The sequence below is a fragment of the Panthera tigris genome, chromosome B1, assembly GCF_018350195.1.
Source record: "Panthera tigris isolate Pti1 chromosome B1, P.tigris_Pti1_mat1.1, whole genome shotgun sequence".
In the NCBI taxonomy this organism is placed as follows: domain Eukaryota; kingdom Metazoa; phylum Chordata; class Mammalia; order Carnivora; family Felidae; genus Panthera; species Panthera tigris.
This window is the reverse complement of record NC_056663.1, coordinates 161,378,878-161,395,118: the sequence shown is the minus strand read 5'-3', so window position 1 is coordinate 161,395,118 and position 16,241 is coordinate 161,378,878. Positions and strand designations below refer to the sequence as shown.

At 48.0% G+C, this 16,241-nt stretch overlaps 1 non-coding gene across 1 annotated transcript; it reads left to right on the top strand.

The window, feature by feature from the left end:
- Positions 1 to 2,066: 2,066 nt before the first annotated feature.
- Positions 2,067 to 2,220, top strand: LOC122238264. Its single transcript, XR_006217209.1, has one exon. It is a non-coding gene; the product is annotated as a small nucleolar RNA SNORA62/SNORA6 family (small nucleolar RNA).
- The last annotated feature ends 14,021 nt before the right edge of the window (positions 2,221 to 16,241 follow it).

Sequence of the window (16,241 nt, the reverse complement as noted above, 5' to 3'; positions counted from 1 at the left end):
GGTCAGTACCATCATCATTGACCACAAATATGAGGGCACCTACCGTATGCCAAGTGCTGCGAGGGGAGGAGGTAGAAGGTAGGGCCAATGCTCTGGGAGAGTGATGATCTCACTACAGGACGACACCTCAGTCGAAATTCCATCTGAATATACTGACTTAGAGTGGCCAGATCTCTCTCACAGCCTGTTCATTGAGAAATGAGATCTTCACCGGAGAAAAAAATTCTCCCCGATTCTACCCACCATGCTAGTCTTCACACTCGATAAGATTCCTCAAAGAAGCTTCCAGGAAGCCAGGAGTTGGATGGATTGACTTGCGGTTAGAGAACCCGAGTAGTCCATCCTGACAGACAGCTTCCAGGGTTTCAGGAGAGTAGGCCTGAAATCTCACTTGATGTAGCACTGTAATCAAAATCTGCTTCCTCCCTCACGCCTCCGTTCTTACTCTCTGGTTGAGGCTGTTCCCCAGAACGAGCTACATATTATGCAGGGTTCCGTGCAAAAGGAAAACTTAGGGCCCCTTCAAAAATTGCTCAGAATTTCAAGACAGTGACCTTAGAATATAAAAGTGGGTACGGACCCTTCTGAGCATGTGACCCACTGAGGCTACACAGGTCACACCCGGGAAGCTAGCCCTGCTGTCCCCTGAAGGGTAGCTCCCATAACCCACGTCCAGACAGCACCAGCCGAGGGTTCTGTCCTGGGTGGAATCGGAAGTGGACCCCATAGACTTTCGTTCAGCAAACCCTCGTGGTGCCAATCATCTCCAAACTGCCCATGAGGCAAAGTGGTTAAGTCGAGTGAAGTCCAACCCCACAAAGAAATCGGCTGCCCCCTCCTGCCCAGCCCACCCCCTGGGGCTGAAAGACGACAGTGGGCACAGCAGTGACCGGGAACCGTTCTGCAATCCCAGCACCTCTCCAGCTGGGCCTTTCCCACAGTCATTCTGAAAATATTTGTCTGTAAGCCCCCCAAAGTGCTTCAAATGCAGGTCAGACGTGCCGTGCACTGAGCCCTTGCAGCTGTATTGCCGGGTTGCATAAAAGGAACACAGCCATTTGTTCCACTGCACGCAAGGTCCTGCCCGGGACGCAGGGCAGCATAGAAATGCTGGTGCCCCACTCTGCCAAGGTAAGACAATTGTCCCGATGCCGCAGCAACTCCAGGGGCTCCTGGACTCTGTGGCTGCTCAGCACGTGCAGACATTTGGCAGGCAGACCTTCCTTTGAAGTTCAGGCAAAACTGGGCAAACTTTCATGCCTGGGAACATGTGGCTGTCAGTGGGAGGAAGGGTAGAGTGGGGGCCCCTCCTCTCCTCCCCCAAAGTTGAGGAGTGGGAACTTCTTTTTCCACAGTGAATAGCTTCTGCTATTCAGGCAGATCCCCACAGGCATGTCTACTCCTTTAGCGTCCTTGAAAACCTCAGCTCAACACATAAGGTCAAGGTCAAGGTGCCCATTCTGTGCGCCCCTGATTTCTCTTGAAAGAAACAGGAAAGGGGAGGACTTGGCTGGGGTGGGTACAATCTAGTCAGTGGTTCTCAAAGCGAGGTCCCCAGACCAGCAGCATGGGTAACCCAGAAACCCATTAGAAATGCAAATTTCAGGCCGCATCCCAGATCTACTAAATCAGAAACTCCCAGGACAGGAACGAGGAATCTGGTCTAAGTCACCGGCGCCTTGCCTGAAACCATCACAACACTGATCCTAACGGTAAGCACGTTACCGACTTTCAGAATGCTAATTCAGCGGCTCTATCTGCCAGGTACTGTGCTAAGTGCCTTCACATGCATGATTACCTTACATAAGCGCACCCAGGTTTTGGTATTTTGTTCCAGCAGCCTGAGCTAAGACAATCGAGGATCCCTAAAATAATGCTCCTGGGTCTTTGTGGGACACAAGCCGGATGTAGTATGTCCACAGTCGGCATCTGTGTTGGCTTAACACGTATCATACGCACAACTGTGCTGGTCTCTTGGCATCTGTGGCCACGCAAGCCGACCCAGAACCACAACAGAGGGGTGTAACTGAAGAGTTCAACCAACTCCTGCTTAATGAGGACAGCTGACTGCACGTGGTTAGAGCTCGGAGCTGAGGCCGCTGGCTGGCCAATGAACGCACAAGTGTAGGTAGTGTGCTACACGAGGGTCAAGTCTTCTGCTAACACCGCAAGGGTCTCTGGCCCAACGAGCGGAGTTTGGTAGTAATTCTTGCTACAAGTTGAAAAAAGAAAAAAAAAATATATATATATATATATAGAGAGAGAGAGAGAGAGAGCGCGCGCGCGTGGCATCTTATTGAGAACTTGCTGTGTGCCAAGCCCTGTTCTGAACACCATGGATTTTTGCCCTAACTGCACAGAAAAGGAACCAGGGAGGTGTATCGGTCAATGCATATCTTGTTTGTTCTAGGTCACACGACTAGTAACTGAATCAGGCAGTTTGGCTCCAGAGTCTGGGTCCTTAACCGCAACAGTACCACCTCTCAAATGCAGGCCGAAATGGAGTTTGGCTGCAGAGACAAATGTGCCCTGAGTCCTCCCCACCCCGGCCACCAACAGAAACCTGATCTGAAAGGAGCCGCAGAAGATCGTCTGGTTTGGCCCTCAGCCACGACCCAGAAAAGGAGTTGTTATCAACAGATGAACTAAGCAAGGATCTTCCGTTTAAAACAAAAAAAAAATGTCACCCAAGTTTATTTAACCGGGAAGCAGCGGCTGAATCACCAAGCACTGGTTACGTGGGTGCTCAGTTTGGTGGGGGGGTCTGCTGGACCATCAATCAGAACAAGCCCAGGTGGCTTAGTGGGGCCTCCTCACTGAGCTCTGTTTGTCCCACCCCAGGCCGGAGCGAGCCTGGCTCTGCCATGCAGAACTCCCAGGGCCTGGCACGTTGCTGGTGCTAATGTGATGATGGCCTAGTCCAGGGGGGCAGCTGGGAGGCGTCTTCCAAAACACATCCGCCTCCTGCCCATGGCTTCAGGCAGCTGGACACAAGATGGCTGGCAACTGCCCATCGGACCACCCACCACCAGAAAGACGGGTTTTAAGGAAATGGCTCTTACAGTCATGGCCGGGTTATGGAAACTCCTGCAGTGAGGGGTCAGGTCAGAAATGGACCAAAAGGCCAGCCCTCAGCAGGACTGTGTGTGTAGGGCATCTAAGCCAGATCCTTCTCTTGTTCAACGTGAAGAGAAAAGGCTCATGAGGACCCTGCAGTGGGGTCCTTAAAGCAACCCGCTAGACAAAATGGCCCGTGTTCCCTGGAATTTGGGGAGGCTGATAGTCCCAGCTGAGATGTGTAAACACGAGTGTGGAGCAGAGTGGCAGCTTGCCTGAGAGAGGCTGGAGCTTGCTGAGTTTGGGATGGGGAGGGCAAGGATGCATGCATGTTTCTCAAGCCAGATGTGGCCCCCTAAGGAAAGGAGCTGCTGACAGGTCAACTCTGAAGGGATCTTGCACAAGGAGGCCTCCTGGAGGTCCAACGGAGAGTGAACCAGAAGCCAGAGACTGGGGTGGGGGGCAATTGCGGCCAGCCAAGAGAGATGTTGCCTCAAAGGAGTCACAGATATGAGATCCTCAGTGCTGAGGGTCCCAAGGAACCCAGAGAAAGAGGAGGCTTTGGGGCACGCAGAACACAGAGGGCTTCAATGCTAACCTGCAGTGACAACTTTGCTGTCGTTCCCTAACTCACCGGACCTCCCACCCGACACGCAGACCCCATCCTGAGCCTGAGAGCAAAAACGACACCTAGAAGAGGAGGAGGAGAGGCAACGAGGAAGGGAGAAAAAAAATGGCCATGCCCCTTCCACTGCAGGCACTTGGCCCAAGGCACCTCAGAGCTGGAGGACGACGAGAAAAAGTTCTCACTGGGTTCAGAGTTTTAATGCTGGGTGAGACTGGACTTTAAGATCTGAAATTAACCCAAAAAAGCTATTGGATCTGCCTGAGATTTCACCCAAGGGGCAGCGAAGAACAATTCAAGCCTCAGAGTATCTGTTAGAAAATGGTAAGAAAAGAAAAGGTGGATCCCAGTTAGAGTTTTTGATGTTCAATTCATTCAATTATACCTATTCATACACTGCACACACATACACACAACTCTCCTTGCATGTATGTTCATAAGTATAAGGCAGACTGGTGTTATCTGATTCCAAGATGGTACCTTATAATAGTTGTAGGAGCAAGTCAGGTCTACAAAGGATGAAGCAAATGCCAAGGATACTTCTTGGATCCTCAGAGAGAGAACACGACCCTACGTCAAGGATTTGTCATTACAGAGTCAACACAATGATATTGTAATAACAAAGTCTAGTGACAGATGGAAGCTGCTCTTGTGGGGAGCACAGGATGATGTACAGAGATGTTGAATCACTATTGTTATACACCTGAAACTAATGTATCGTTGTGTGTCAACTATACTTAAATCGATAAGAAAAACTTCTTGAAAATCAACACATGACAGATATACAGAAGACAGTGGGGAGAACATGGTATTCGGGAATAGATGCTCAGGCTGAAAACTCAATATAGTCACCGAAGGGCCATGCGTCCATTTTATAAATCATTTCTTTACTTTTAGTGGATATTTTGTGGGTGCTCACGATGTCACATGTGTTCTCTTTTCGAATAGTAAGTATTTCCATCACCCAAGTGGAATTTCTTACACCCTCACCTCATAAAATATAATCGGGTTGCCTTCTTTTAAATGTTTATTTATTTTTGAGGTGAGGAGAAGCAGAGGGGCACGGTGACAGAGGATCTGAAGAAACCTCTGATCTGAAGACACCTCTGTGCTGACAGCGGAGAGCCTGTTGCGAGGCTCCAACTCATGAACCATGAGATCATGACCTTAGCCAAAGTCTGATGTCTTAACCCACTGAGCCACCTAAGCAGCACATCAGGGTGCCTTCTTTCTAAAGACCTACCCTTCACACAAAACGTTTTGTGTAGACATAGAACGCTAATTTTCTAGTAGAGTCTCTAGTTGACAAAGTGGAAAGATATCTGTAATGGATGAAAATCCATGTCATTGTCTATGGAGGAGAAACAGAAGAGTAGATCTCTGGGGGGGGGGGGGATGGGCTGTCCTTCATCCTATTTAGGGATCGCCTTGGAGAAATCTTAACCAACTCTTAATATACTTCATACATTTTAAGTTACACATTTTTAAATAGAACACACAGTCTTAGAAGAAAGGAGAAGCTATCAACTGGACAATATCTCAAACTTAGGAATAATACATAACTTTATGTATTACTTAAGGTACAAACTAAGAGACCCCAACTAAAAAAAGCCTTAAATAAGATGGAAATTTATTTCTCTCTAATGCAAAAGTCCAACGTGAAGCAGGTGGTCCTGATCCGTGAACTTATCCATGCACTTAGAATCTCTACCTTCCTCAATATGTGGCTTCTGTTTCTAGATCTAATAATGCTGCTCCAAATGCCACTGTCACACAAATGCCCCTGCCACACAAGTCTCAGACGTTGCATGCATCACTTCCATTCACATGCCACTGACCCAAACGTGGTCACAAAGCCACAAATGAAAGTGGATAATACAGTCAGTTGCTGGGCACCAATGTATCCAGTGAAACCCAGGGGTTCTATTCCTAATTGAAAAATGAGCGAATGGATACAGGGAGTGGGAGGGAGTGACAGAAGTTTCCTCTATATGCATCATTAATTGCTAGAAAGAAATCAAGCCTGTAATTTCATTGAGCAAACATTTATGGGAAGCTTTCTTGTGTAATATTCTATTTCACTGTGGAGATAATCTTCCAAGAAAAAGGATTTCATTAGTACGATGCTTTTAAAAGGAAAACCCCACCATTTTTAAACAAAATTCACAAGACCGTCCCTTACATATTCATTTCTTTGTGGGGAATTATAACAGAGACAAATACTTTCTCTTCTCACCTGGCTTCAGTTAAATTAAAATGTTTTGAGGCACCTGAGTGGCTCAGTCGGTTAAGCGTCCGACGTCGCCTCAGGTCATGATCTCTCAGTCTGTGAGTTTGAGCCCCGCGTCAGGCTCTGTGCTGATGGCTCAGAGCCTGGAGCTTGCTTCAGATTCTGTGTCTCCCTCTCTCTCTGCCCCTCCCCCATTCATGCTCTGTCTCTCTCTCTCTCTCTCTCTCTCTCTGTCAAAAATAAATAAACATTAAAAAAAAATTAACACCCGCAGATGATGTGGCACTGGGTGAGCTTATGGTGATGGAAAGAGCTGACATCATATTCACTAGGTGTTAGAAATCAAACCATTTTGGTTTGGAAGGGGGGAAAAATGCCAGGTCGGCATTTGATTGTCATGAGCCTCTTGCTGTGTGTTATTCTCCCCCCATTTTCATACCACACATTTAGTCCTACCCAAAATAGTGACTTCAGAGTCGCCATTTAGAAGTAGAGGGAGCTGGGAGCTGGGAGGCAGAAGGCCTGGGGCTCATAGTGGCTCTGCTGCTAAATAGTTATGTGACCCTGAGGAAATGACACACAGGGACTAGGTTTCTGGCTCATGGATCTCATCAGCAAACTGTCACCTGCTGTGCACACTCTGCACCAGGTCAATGGAGATAGTTTCCATGATCTCTCACCTCCCTGGGTTCTTCATGATGCTTTATGTATCCCAGCCTCCAGGAACCACAGAGATATGGCTGTAACCTCATCACACACACAAAGCAAACAAATATTTGTGGCATTGGTGCCTGTGGCAGAGACTGTTAATTATCCCCCAGGACCCACTCTCCTGTTCTTCCATTGTAATAGAATCCCTGATTCTCACTTGGGCACAAGACCATCTCCTCTATCCTCCTGGGTAGCTAAGCCACGCAACTAAGCTCTGGCCAATGAGAGGGGAGTGGAAGCAATGCGTGTGACTTCTGAATTATGCCCCGAAAAATAAGAGGCAATGCCCTCCCATTCCCTTTCCCCCTTCCCGCCAGCTGGGAGTAAGCATGCTAGTGAGTCATCTTGGACCGTGCGAATGAGGGCAACACCCAAAACTGGCAGAGACACAAGAAGGGAGAAGCCTGGCACCTTGTATTAGCTGTTTCTCTGTAATAATTCATCCCACAATATAGTGGCTTACATGACAAACATTTGTGATCTCTCAGTTTCTCTGGGGGCAGGAATCTGGCCATGGCTTTGCTGCATCCTCTGGGTCAGGCTCTCTCACAAGGCCGCGGTCAAGGTGTTGTCCAGGGCTGCTGTATCTCAGAGCTTGACCGGGGTGGGATCCGCATCCAAGCTCACTTATGTACTTGTTGGCAGTCATCAGTCCCAGCTGGAGGTTGATCCAAGCCATCACGTAACACGGGCCTCTCCATAGGACAGCTCACAACACGGAAGCTGCCTTCTCCCAGAGTAAGCAAGAGAGAGACAGAACTAGCAAAATGGACGGTGGTCTTTCGTATCCCAGTCTCAAAACTGACATCCCACCCCTTCTGCCGTGTACTGTTTGCTAGAAGGGAGTCACCGGGTCCATTGGGCCCACACTCAAGGGGATGTGATTACCCAAGGACATAAAAACCAGGAGGTGAGGATCGTTGGGAGCCATTTTAGAGGTTGCCTCCCATAGATCCTGACACCATGGAGTTGCCCTCTCACTGGTGGTCTGCGTTTGCCACCACCATTATGGGAAATTGAAATAAATACCCATCTGCGTTAAGGTAGCCATGCTTGTGTTTTAATCAATGGTGCCCAATTCGTTTCATCCTTGGAAACATTTCTCCAGGTATCGAGGACCCGCCGTCGTCATTGTCTGAAATAATTGCCCAGCTAACCCCCTTTCTCAGAAAATTTTCTCCTTCCTGCCCTGCTGCCACACCTCTCCTTGCTGGTAACCTCTGTGCCATTTTTGTGATAAAGAACTCTGGTCCCCCCTGGGTAAACAGCTGACCTAAGGTGGGCCAAATCTGTCCCAGAGGCATTTAGAATTGGGGTCCAGAGACCCTGGTCAGTGCCTCTCAAGAACTGGATGCCGTGCGAAGCCAGGGGTGCCTCTGCAGGTACCCGGGAAATCGAGAAAGCCAGCATGCAGAGAAAGAAGGAAGAGACAGATGAGCAGGGAGAGGTCTTCAGAGTGGGCTCAGCTCATGGCTTCCTGTTCCTGGTCTTGCTGAAGCCTGACTCTTCCCCCCCCCACCCCCCCAACCCCCAGGTGCATGAGATGCCTCTATAACGTGCCAGCAATATGTCCTCACATTCCTCTCCACCTTTGTGTGTGTGTGTGTGTGTGTGTGTGTGTGTGTGTGTGTGTCATTGAAACCAGTCAAGTGGTTTTCAGGTGTTTGAAATTAAGCAATATTGGACTAGGAAGGGCCCTTCGTTTTCTGCGAGTTTTCAACACCTGACCTTCACGTTGTCTCAACCGGCTCATGACATCCTTGTGTGCTCTCCTATTCCCCTTCCCCTGAAAAGTCTTGCTAACAGTCACGGGGGTGAGGTCAACAGGAAAGAACTGTGCAAGGGAGGACCCTGTGTGGACACACGCCTGTGATTTGATTCGCTACTTCGTTGTAGGTCAGAAGATGTTTGAGAGTGTGGGGTGGTACAACAACGGGATGAAGCACCCTCTAGGTGACAAAGGGAGGATTAAAGAAGTCCTCCCTTCTCACCTTAACCCCTTGTGCAATCATGTGCTGCCTGCCTAGACCAAAACCAAGCTCCTTTGCATCCCCGTTACAGAGCTGTTAGAAAGAGTGTTAGTTCATTTTGAGTTCCCTAATGGGACTCTAAAGGCAGTGTCTCCGCTCTGAGACAGTGACTCTCTCCACACATCTCTCCATGTACTACTCTCTGTCTGACTTGTTTACTGTGGAATCCAGGCCAGGGTGCTGGGGATGGGTTGTATTTCTTCAGTGGATTTCCACACTCCCCTTCCTGAGTCACACTCTGCATTCCTTTGATGCCTCCTCTGAGCTGGAGGGTCATTTTGCAGCAGAGCGATTGGCTGCACAGCCCGTACAGGGCTTGTACCCAGCCTTGTCCTAGTAGTTGACCCTCTTGTGGGGAAGGAAGCAAAGTGGGATGTGGTAAACAGGAAGACAGCAAGCCCTGCTTGGCTTGGGGAGCAGGAAACATCAGCGACCGTGCTCAGCCCTGTGCCCAGATCACAACCTCCTGAGCTTGTAGCACTTTCCAGGCTGGTTCAGAGATCGTTCCAGCAGCTTGAGATTGTCAACGCAGCAGGAAGAATTTGTCCCGAGACACTGCCTCAAGAATTCCATGGTTTCTGAGTCTGGTGTGGATAGACGGATAAACAGACGGATGAAAAGAGAAGGGAGAGTTGGAGCAGCGAGTGATGAACCTGACCCTCACCACCTGATTTTAACCGCTCCCTGACTCCATCCCATCTCACACTCCTAATCCTTCCTTATAGGCTGTGTGTCTCTACTTCTGCAACTTATACTATACTTGTATCATGAGCTAGAATACAAGCTCCATGAATGCAGGGATCTTTGCTTGCTCCCTGATGAATCCTACGAGCCTGCACAGTGCCTTCACAGTGTTCAATAAATACTTATTGAATGAATAACTCAATTTATATAATTTATTGAATGAATGAGTTTCCCTAAGGATGCTTTCATTGATTTTCTTACTACATTTCTTTTACTATTTTCCTCCTGTTCTCCAAACTGGGATGCCCTCTCCGAGCCCCACCAGTCTTGATCCCATGCATCTCCCAAGGGGGTCAGCTTCAGGACCTCTTCTGCAGTGTGGCCTTGTGGTTAAGAGTCAGGCTTCCAGAGTGTAAATCCCTGCTCTACCCCTGGCTGTGTAAACTTGATTAAATCACACCATCTCTCTAAGCCTCAGCTTCCTTACCCGATGGGGTTACCTTGGGGTTACCACTGTGTGCCTTCCTGCCGTCCTTCCAGCACCCATATTTTGTTGAGTCTCTCAACAGAAGGGTCTTCCTGACATGGTGCTTTTCTGTGCTCTTAAACACCCTCCTTGAGTATATATGCAGACCTTTGCATTCCTTGTTACCAAAGAAATAGTGAAGCACACGACTGAACACCACCGGGAAGGAGGAGTGGGGTGAGATTAGTATCCAGAGGACACATGAGGCATTGCCTGGAAGGGCTTGACGGTGGCCTATGGTGATGCAGAAACATGCAGCCAGAAAACCATTCGCCCAACACAGGCATTTCACGTCATGAGATGCAGCTTCATGCAAGTTTTGGGGGCTGGAGCCTACGAGTAGGAATCCGCTCTCTCCTGCACATCGGAGGCCCCCATCTCAAAGGGAGCCGGTGAGGGAGCAAGAGTTAGGCCCAGACTTGAAGCAGCAAAGCTTTGGCTTCGGAAGAAAAGGACCGGCCCTTTTCTGTTATGGGGATCCCCTGGAAAGTCACTCATGATAAACACTGGTATGTTTCTGCAATCTGGCTCTCAATCCTTCAAAGGTTCCTGAACTGAGGGCAATTAACAGAGCTGGGGAAGCCAAGAAAATGCACTGCGAGTATAAACAGCTTGACAGGACATTTATACAGCAGCGAGCAGAGCAGAGGCCTCCTTCCCATGTGTGGTGGAGGCCAGGAGGGGAGATTGTGAGAGGAAGATGCCCATCTTTTCTCTTCTCTCTGAGATGGGCTTCTTCTGTTGATTAGGAAAGATCCTGGCTGAGTTTCAGGAAAGTGGGATGGCAAGGATACCACTGGATAAAGGAACCTCTGCCTTCTTCCCACGCAGGACCACCAAAGCTCTTTTATAGGAAGGAGAAGAGAAGAAGTCACGGTCTAACTGCCCCCCCCACCCCGCCCTGCCCAGCTTTATGGAGGTATAACTGACAATCCCCAGTCCCTAGTAATCACCCCTGTGCTCTCTGCTTCTATGAATTCAACTCTTAGATTCCACATGGAAGTGAGATCATACAGTGTTTGTCTTTCTGGGTCTGGTTTGTCTCACTTAGCATAATGCCCTCCAGGTTCATCCATGTCACAATGGAAGGACTTCCTTCTTTTTTAAAGCTGAAAAATATTCCATTACGTATGTATGTGTGTATACACACACACACACACACACACACACACACACACACACATTTATTCATCCATTGAAAGACATTTAGGTTGTTTCCACATCTTGGGTATTATAGGGAATACTGAAATGAACACGGGAGGCCAGATTAATCATCAGGGAACTGCGAATCAAAACCACAATGGGGTATCATCTCACATCTTCCAGGATGGCTGTTCCCAGAAGGACAAAAGAGAACACGTGTTGGTGAGGCTGTGCAGAAAAGGTAAACCCTGTGCACCCTTGGAGGGAATGTAACTTGACAGCGTCTAACTTTTCAAAGCTGAATCAGCCAAACTGAGCTCACTGTATTATCGACTCCACGATCCAATGATTATGGACTCGACCCTCAATATCCTCCTTCCCTGTGTGCAAGATGGAAGGATCCTTATACCCCCAGAAAAGGTTTATAAAGGTCTCTGAGCATATACAGATGAGTCTAGGCCTGAGAGAGACTGCCTGGAGATCCAATAACATCTCTGCCACCTGCCGACTGTCAGCCCCGGGCAATTAACTGATCTCCTAGGTTTGCTTCCTCTGTCTCTGAAATGGGAACAGAGTGAACACTTACCACACTGGGATTGTCGTTCGGAATAATAAAGTAATAAACACCAACCCAGGCTGCCAAATGTTTCCAGTGAAAAATGACTCTTGCGATTCTTATTAAAACATGAAATCTGTGTTCCGTGGTGGAGAGGAAGGGGCCCCATATCAGAGCAGGAGAAGAACTTGCTTTTAGAATCTGAATAGAATGAGGGTCTTGAAGCCACGTTTCTGGCTTCCTATTTGAAAAGCAGATTACAACTTTTTAGGGGTGATGAGTACATTCACTAAGCCGGCTACAGAATCGTACTTGTATGTCAAAACGTTAAGTTATATACTTTCAACACGGACAACTTACTGCATTTCAATTGTAACTCAACAAAGCTGTTTTAAAGATAGAAACAACTAATTTTTAGAACAGCCACAAAAAGAAGATCATGGTGGGGCGCCTGGGTGGCTTGGTCGGTTGGGCGTCCGACTTCGGCTCAGGTCACGATCTCGCGGTCTGTGGGTTCGAGCCCCGCGTCGGGCTCTGTGCTGACAGCTCAGAGCCTGGAGCCTGTTTCAGATTCTGTGTCTCCCTCTCTCTGTGACCCTCCCCCGTTCATGCTCTGTCTCTCTCTGTCTCAAAAATAAATAAACGTTAAAAAAAAAATTAAAAAAAAAAAAAAGAAGAAGATCATGGTAAGAATGATTTTCAGGCAGATGATTATGCGTGGAGGGGCACGGGGCTAAATGAAACCCCCAGTATGAAACCGCACTGCTCCCACAAGGCTATTCCTTGCAGTTTTCCTAAGCCTCCCCTCTCTCTTCCCCTTCACCCACCTTCTCCACGAAGCCTCCGTGGGCCACGTCACCTCATTGCCCACCCACAGGTGGGATGCCTTACACACACTAGCCGCTCAGATAGCGTCGTGTGTTCTTGTTCTATCATCCAAATCGCTATTTAACTTGATACACGCCTGTGGCAACGTTAAGGTTTTGACAACGACAGTTTTCTTCAAGATAAATTCTGAAGAAGACACATCTTCTGTGTCTTTGAGCACATCGTGCTTGATAAACATTTCTCTGTTGGCTGATAAAGTTCAGCGGTCTACGCCCCAGGCTTGATCCTCATCACTGTGAACTCCAAGGAATGATCCCCCGTCTTCCATGGGATGGGAACTTTACGGTATCAGACGCTGCTGGACTAAATAGGCCATCAGCCGGGCCCTGACCATCATTCATTTTCATATGAGGAATCTGTTTTAACTCTACTGGTTGTAATAGCCGTTCACATAAAACTAGAAGCTCTCAGACTTGAGAGGCCCAAAGCCTAGTCTGCCTGTAGTGGTGCCTGCAACCTTGTTCGGGCGTTTTCCACGTTTGAACAGCATGGCTCCAAATCCCAGTCACGCTCGGGTCCAGGAATGCAGGGTGCAAGGGTCCCGACTAAAGTAGCAGCCCTGATTCTATTCCATTATCCTAAGCCCTCTCATTTTCTGTTTGTTTGTTTTTAGCCCTGCTGGTAGTCTAATGGAGTCAGATACCACATCTCCCAGAAAAGGAATGACATTTATAACCCCCTTCTGTTGCTGCAAATGGAGAGGTTATCTTGAAATTTCCCCCATCCGCACGCCTGGGGATCTCAGGCGGCTTCTCAGTGCGGTGCCCTTGGAGTCCGCTCCAAGGCTAGTGGTTTCAGCAGCTATGGAGCCTCAGACCTGAGCATAAGGCTCACGGCTGAGAGTTAGCCGGACAGCTCTAAGTACACTCTTCCTGTTTCAGAGGGTTGCTGGCGAGTTTCTGAAAACCTGCAGCTTATTTATGTCTTTAATGCTGGGCTTCTTGCGCTGCTCATTTCAGGACGTGATATAGCTCTGTTTAATATTAGGCCACTCGTTCCCCCGCCCCCGCCCCCCACCCTTCTGATGAGAAAGGATGGGCTCCACCACGTTTAATGCCTACCAAGGAAGCAGCTGGGGATGGTCGCAGGGGGGTGTCGTCGGGATGCAGCAAGGAGGCCTTTGTTCCTCTGGTGTCTAAGGGAAGACAGAGAGCAGCTTTTCTGGTAGGAGCTACAAATATGGAAATATTTAGGAAGGAATGCTGTTTCCCCAAAAATGGTTGTTGTTGTTGTTGTTGTTGTTGTTTCATTTTTCTTTTAAATAATATTTCATTGCTGGATGAATTGTTGACATTAGGATTTCCTCAACTGGATTCTATGGTGTCAATAGATATTTCTTTTTAAAAAAATTTTTTTAATGTTTATTTTTGAGAGAGAGAGAGAGAGAGGGAGAGACAGAACATGAGCATGGGAGGGGCAGAGAGAGGGAGACACAGAATCTGAAGCAGGCTCCAGGCTCCAAGCTGTCAGCACGGAGCCTGATGTGGGGCTTGAACTCATGTGGGGCTTGAACTCATGAACTGCGAGATCATGACCTGAGTCAAAGTCAGATGCTCAACCAGTGGAGCCACCTGGGCGCCCCGGGATATTTCTTTTAAAAAACGTAGGTAGAGAGTTCTATGATAAAAAAAAAAAAAAAAAAAAAAAATGGAAAATAAAGAGCTGGAGAATAAGGGCTCTATAGAGAATAAGTGTCTAACCATAGGCACTGGTGAGAGAGGTTTCAGTGGTCTTGGAGGTGGTGGTAACTAAGCCAGGCCTGATTTAGACCAGGTGGAGAAGGGGGTGCATTCCAGGCAAAAGGCATCAACAAATAATAAAATGAAGATGCTCAGGGAGAAAGGAGAGACCTCTGGCTTGGAGATTTGGGGACAAACGAATTTTTATTGGTCTCATTACAGGAAAGCTGACTCCCTTCTCATTGCTTTCAGGAGACACATTGAAGAGACACAAGCTGCCCGCTGTGATGACCCTGTCCTGCTGTGGCGATCCTGTCTCCAAGAGCTCACACTTGCACATGCAAACACGCGCACACACGCAATCTCACGTGGGTGTGTGTTGTGGGGTGGGGGGCCTGCCTTGATTTTGTCTAGGTGCCCTCACCGCCATGTGGTCAGGGAAAGGAACCCCTCATCCTAGTCCTGGTTCCAGAAGGTGAATACCGGTCAGTTTCAGCAAATTATAGTAATTCTTTCCCCCTTTCCATGGGCTGGTTTGGGCATGACCATCTAACCCGTCTGACAAATGGAACCTGAGGGGTAGTCCTTCGTAGCTTCTGGAACAGTTTTTCTTCAGAGTAAGAAGAGACAGACACATAGACAGACACACCTCTCTTCTTCACTGGATATAGTTTCCTCATGACATGTCAGAACCATTGCAACCAGCACCCAACTTGGCAGGGTTGAAGCAGAGGTGTGGTGACATTCTGTGAATGGCAGGGCAGTAGGATGTAAATAACCCAGATCCTTGAAGACATCATCAATTGGCCCAGTTAACCTTGTAAGTACTTTCTCTCTGGACTGTGTATTCAATGAGATAATAAAGCCCATTCTGCCTTGGCCACTCCGGGTTGAGTCTTGACTTCCTCGCAACTAGACGTTTCGTGGTTTTTCCCCTTAACAGAACACATCTAACAACATGACCCAATAGGCTCCCGCCCAATTCCTTGGCCAAACTTTTCATTTACCCGGACCAGAGTACAAAGTTTGGCCTCCCTGGCTGCCCCTGGTCGATGCCTTTTCTCCAATTGCTCCACTTCCTCCCCTTTGGGGGTGTCCCTGCCCCCACCCCACCTCCTCCGCTATGGTTTCCCGAGTAGGGATTGACAGTCTGCAGCATGGGTTTTGGATCAGACGGAGCCGAGCGTTAGTCCTGGCTCTACCACACGGTCATCGTGGCCTTCATACAAACAATTTATCCTCTCTGAGCTTTAGTTTTGTCATTTTTAAAACAGGAATAATAATATCTCATTCGATGCATGTATTTTAAGAATTCAACGAGACCATAACGAAAAGTGCTTCACGGTATCTGATATGCAGGAAGTGCCTGTAAGTCATAGTCTTAACCATGATAAGAGTGATTATTTTTTCATCAGAATTGATTGCTGCTTTGGATTGACCAAGGCTACCCGACTCAGACCGGGTTGTTTAAGTAGAAGTAGGGTATCGTTGGTGTTGTTACCTGATGCAGTCTAGCCTCAAGAACAGGCAATGCTAACTAACATCGGCACATCACCTTATAACCTGATGTTTTACTAAACATACTTAAACGTTTGTTTACTCTCAAAAAGGACCCTTGAAATGCTCATACTATCTCCATTTTACTGAAGCAATTGGGATTGAGAGGGACTAGGTAAGTGGCTTAGGCTCACATAATTTGGGATTGAAACCCAAATCTGCCCCAAATACACGTTCTTCCCACCACCCTGCCTCACATTCGCGTCCATGCTACTACAGTGTGCTTTCAGCTTGTAAAAATTTGTGGCTGGCCTCTAGGACTTCTTAGATTGGTTGATTTCTTTCTGTTTAGTAACTTGCATGTCAATATCCCTCGTTTCTGGAAGCAGCTCCTGTTGGGGTGGGGGGGGAAGGGGAGGAGAAGAATGGCAAACAGCCCAGCGTTCTAGCATCCTCTACAGAAGACTGCGTTCGCTGCTGCGCTTTGTATAAGCAGCTCCTGTTTTTGGCACTAAGTTGTGTATTCACACTACTTCTTAGCCTTTTTTTGTTTGCCTGGGGGGTGCAACTCTGTGATAAGGAGTCTCTAATGAGGCTTATGTGACTAGGAGTGAA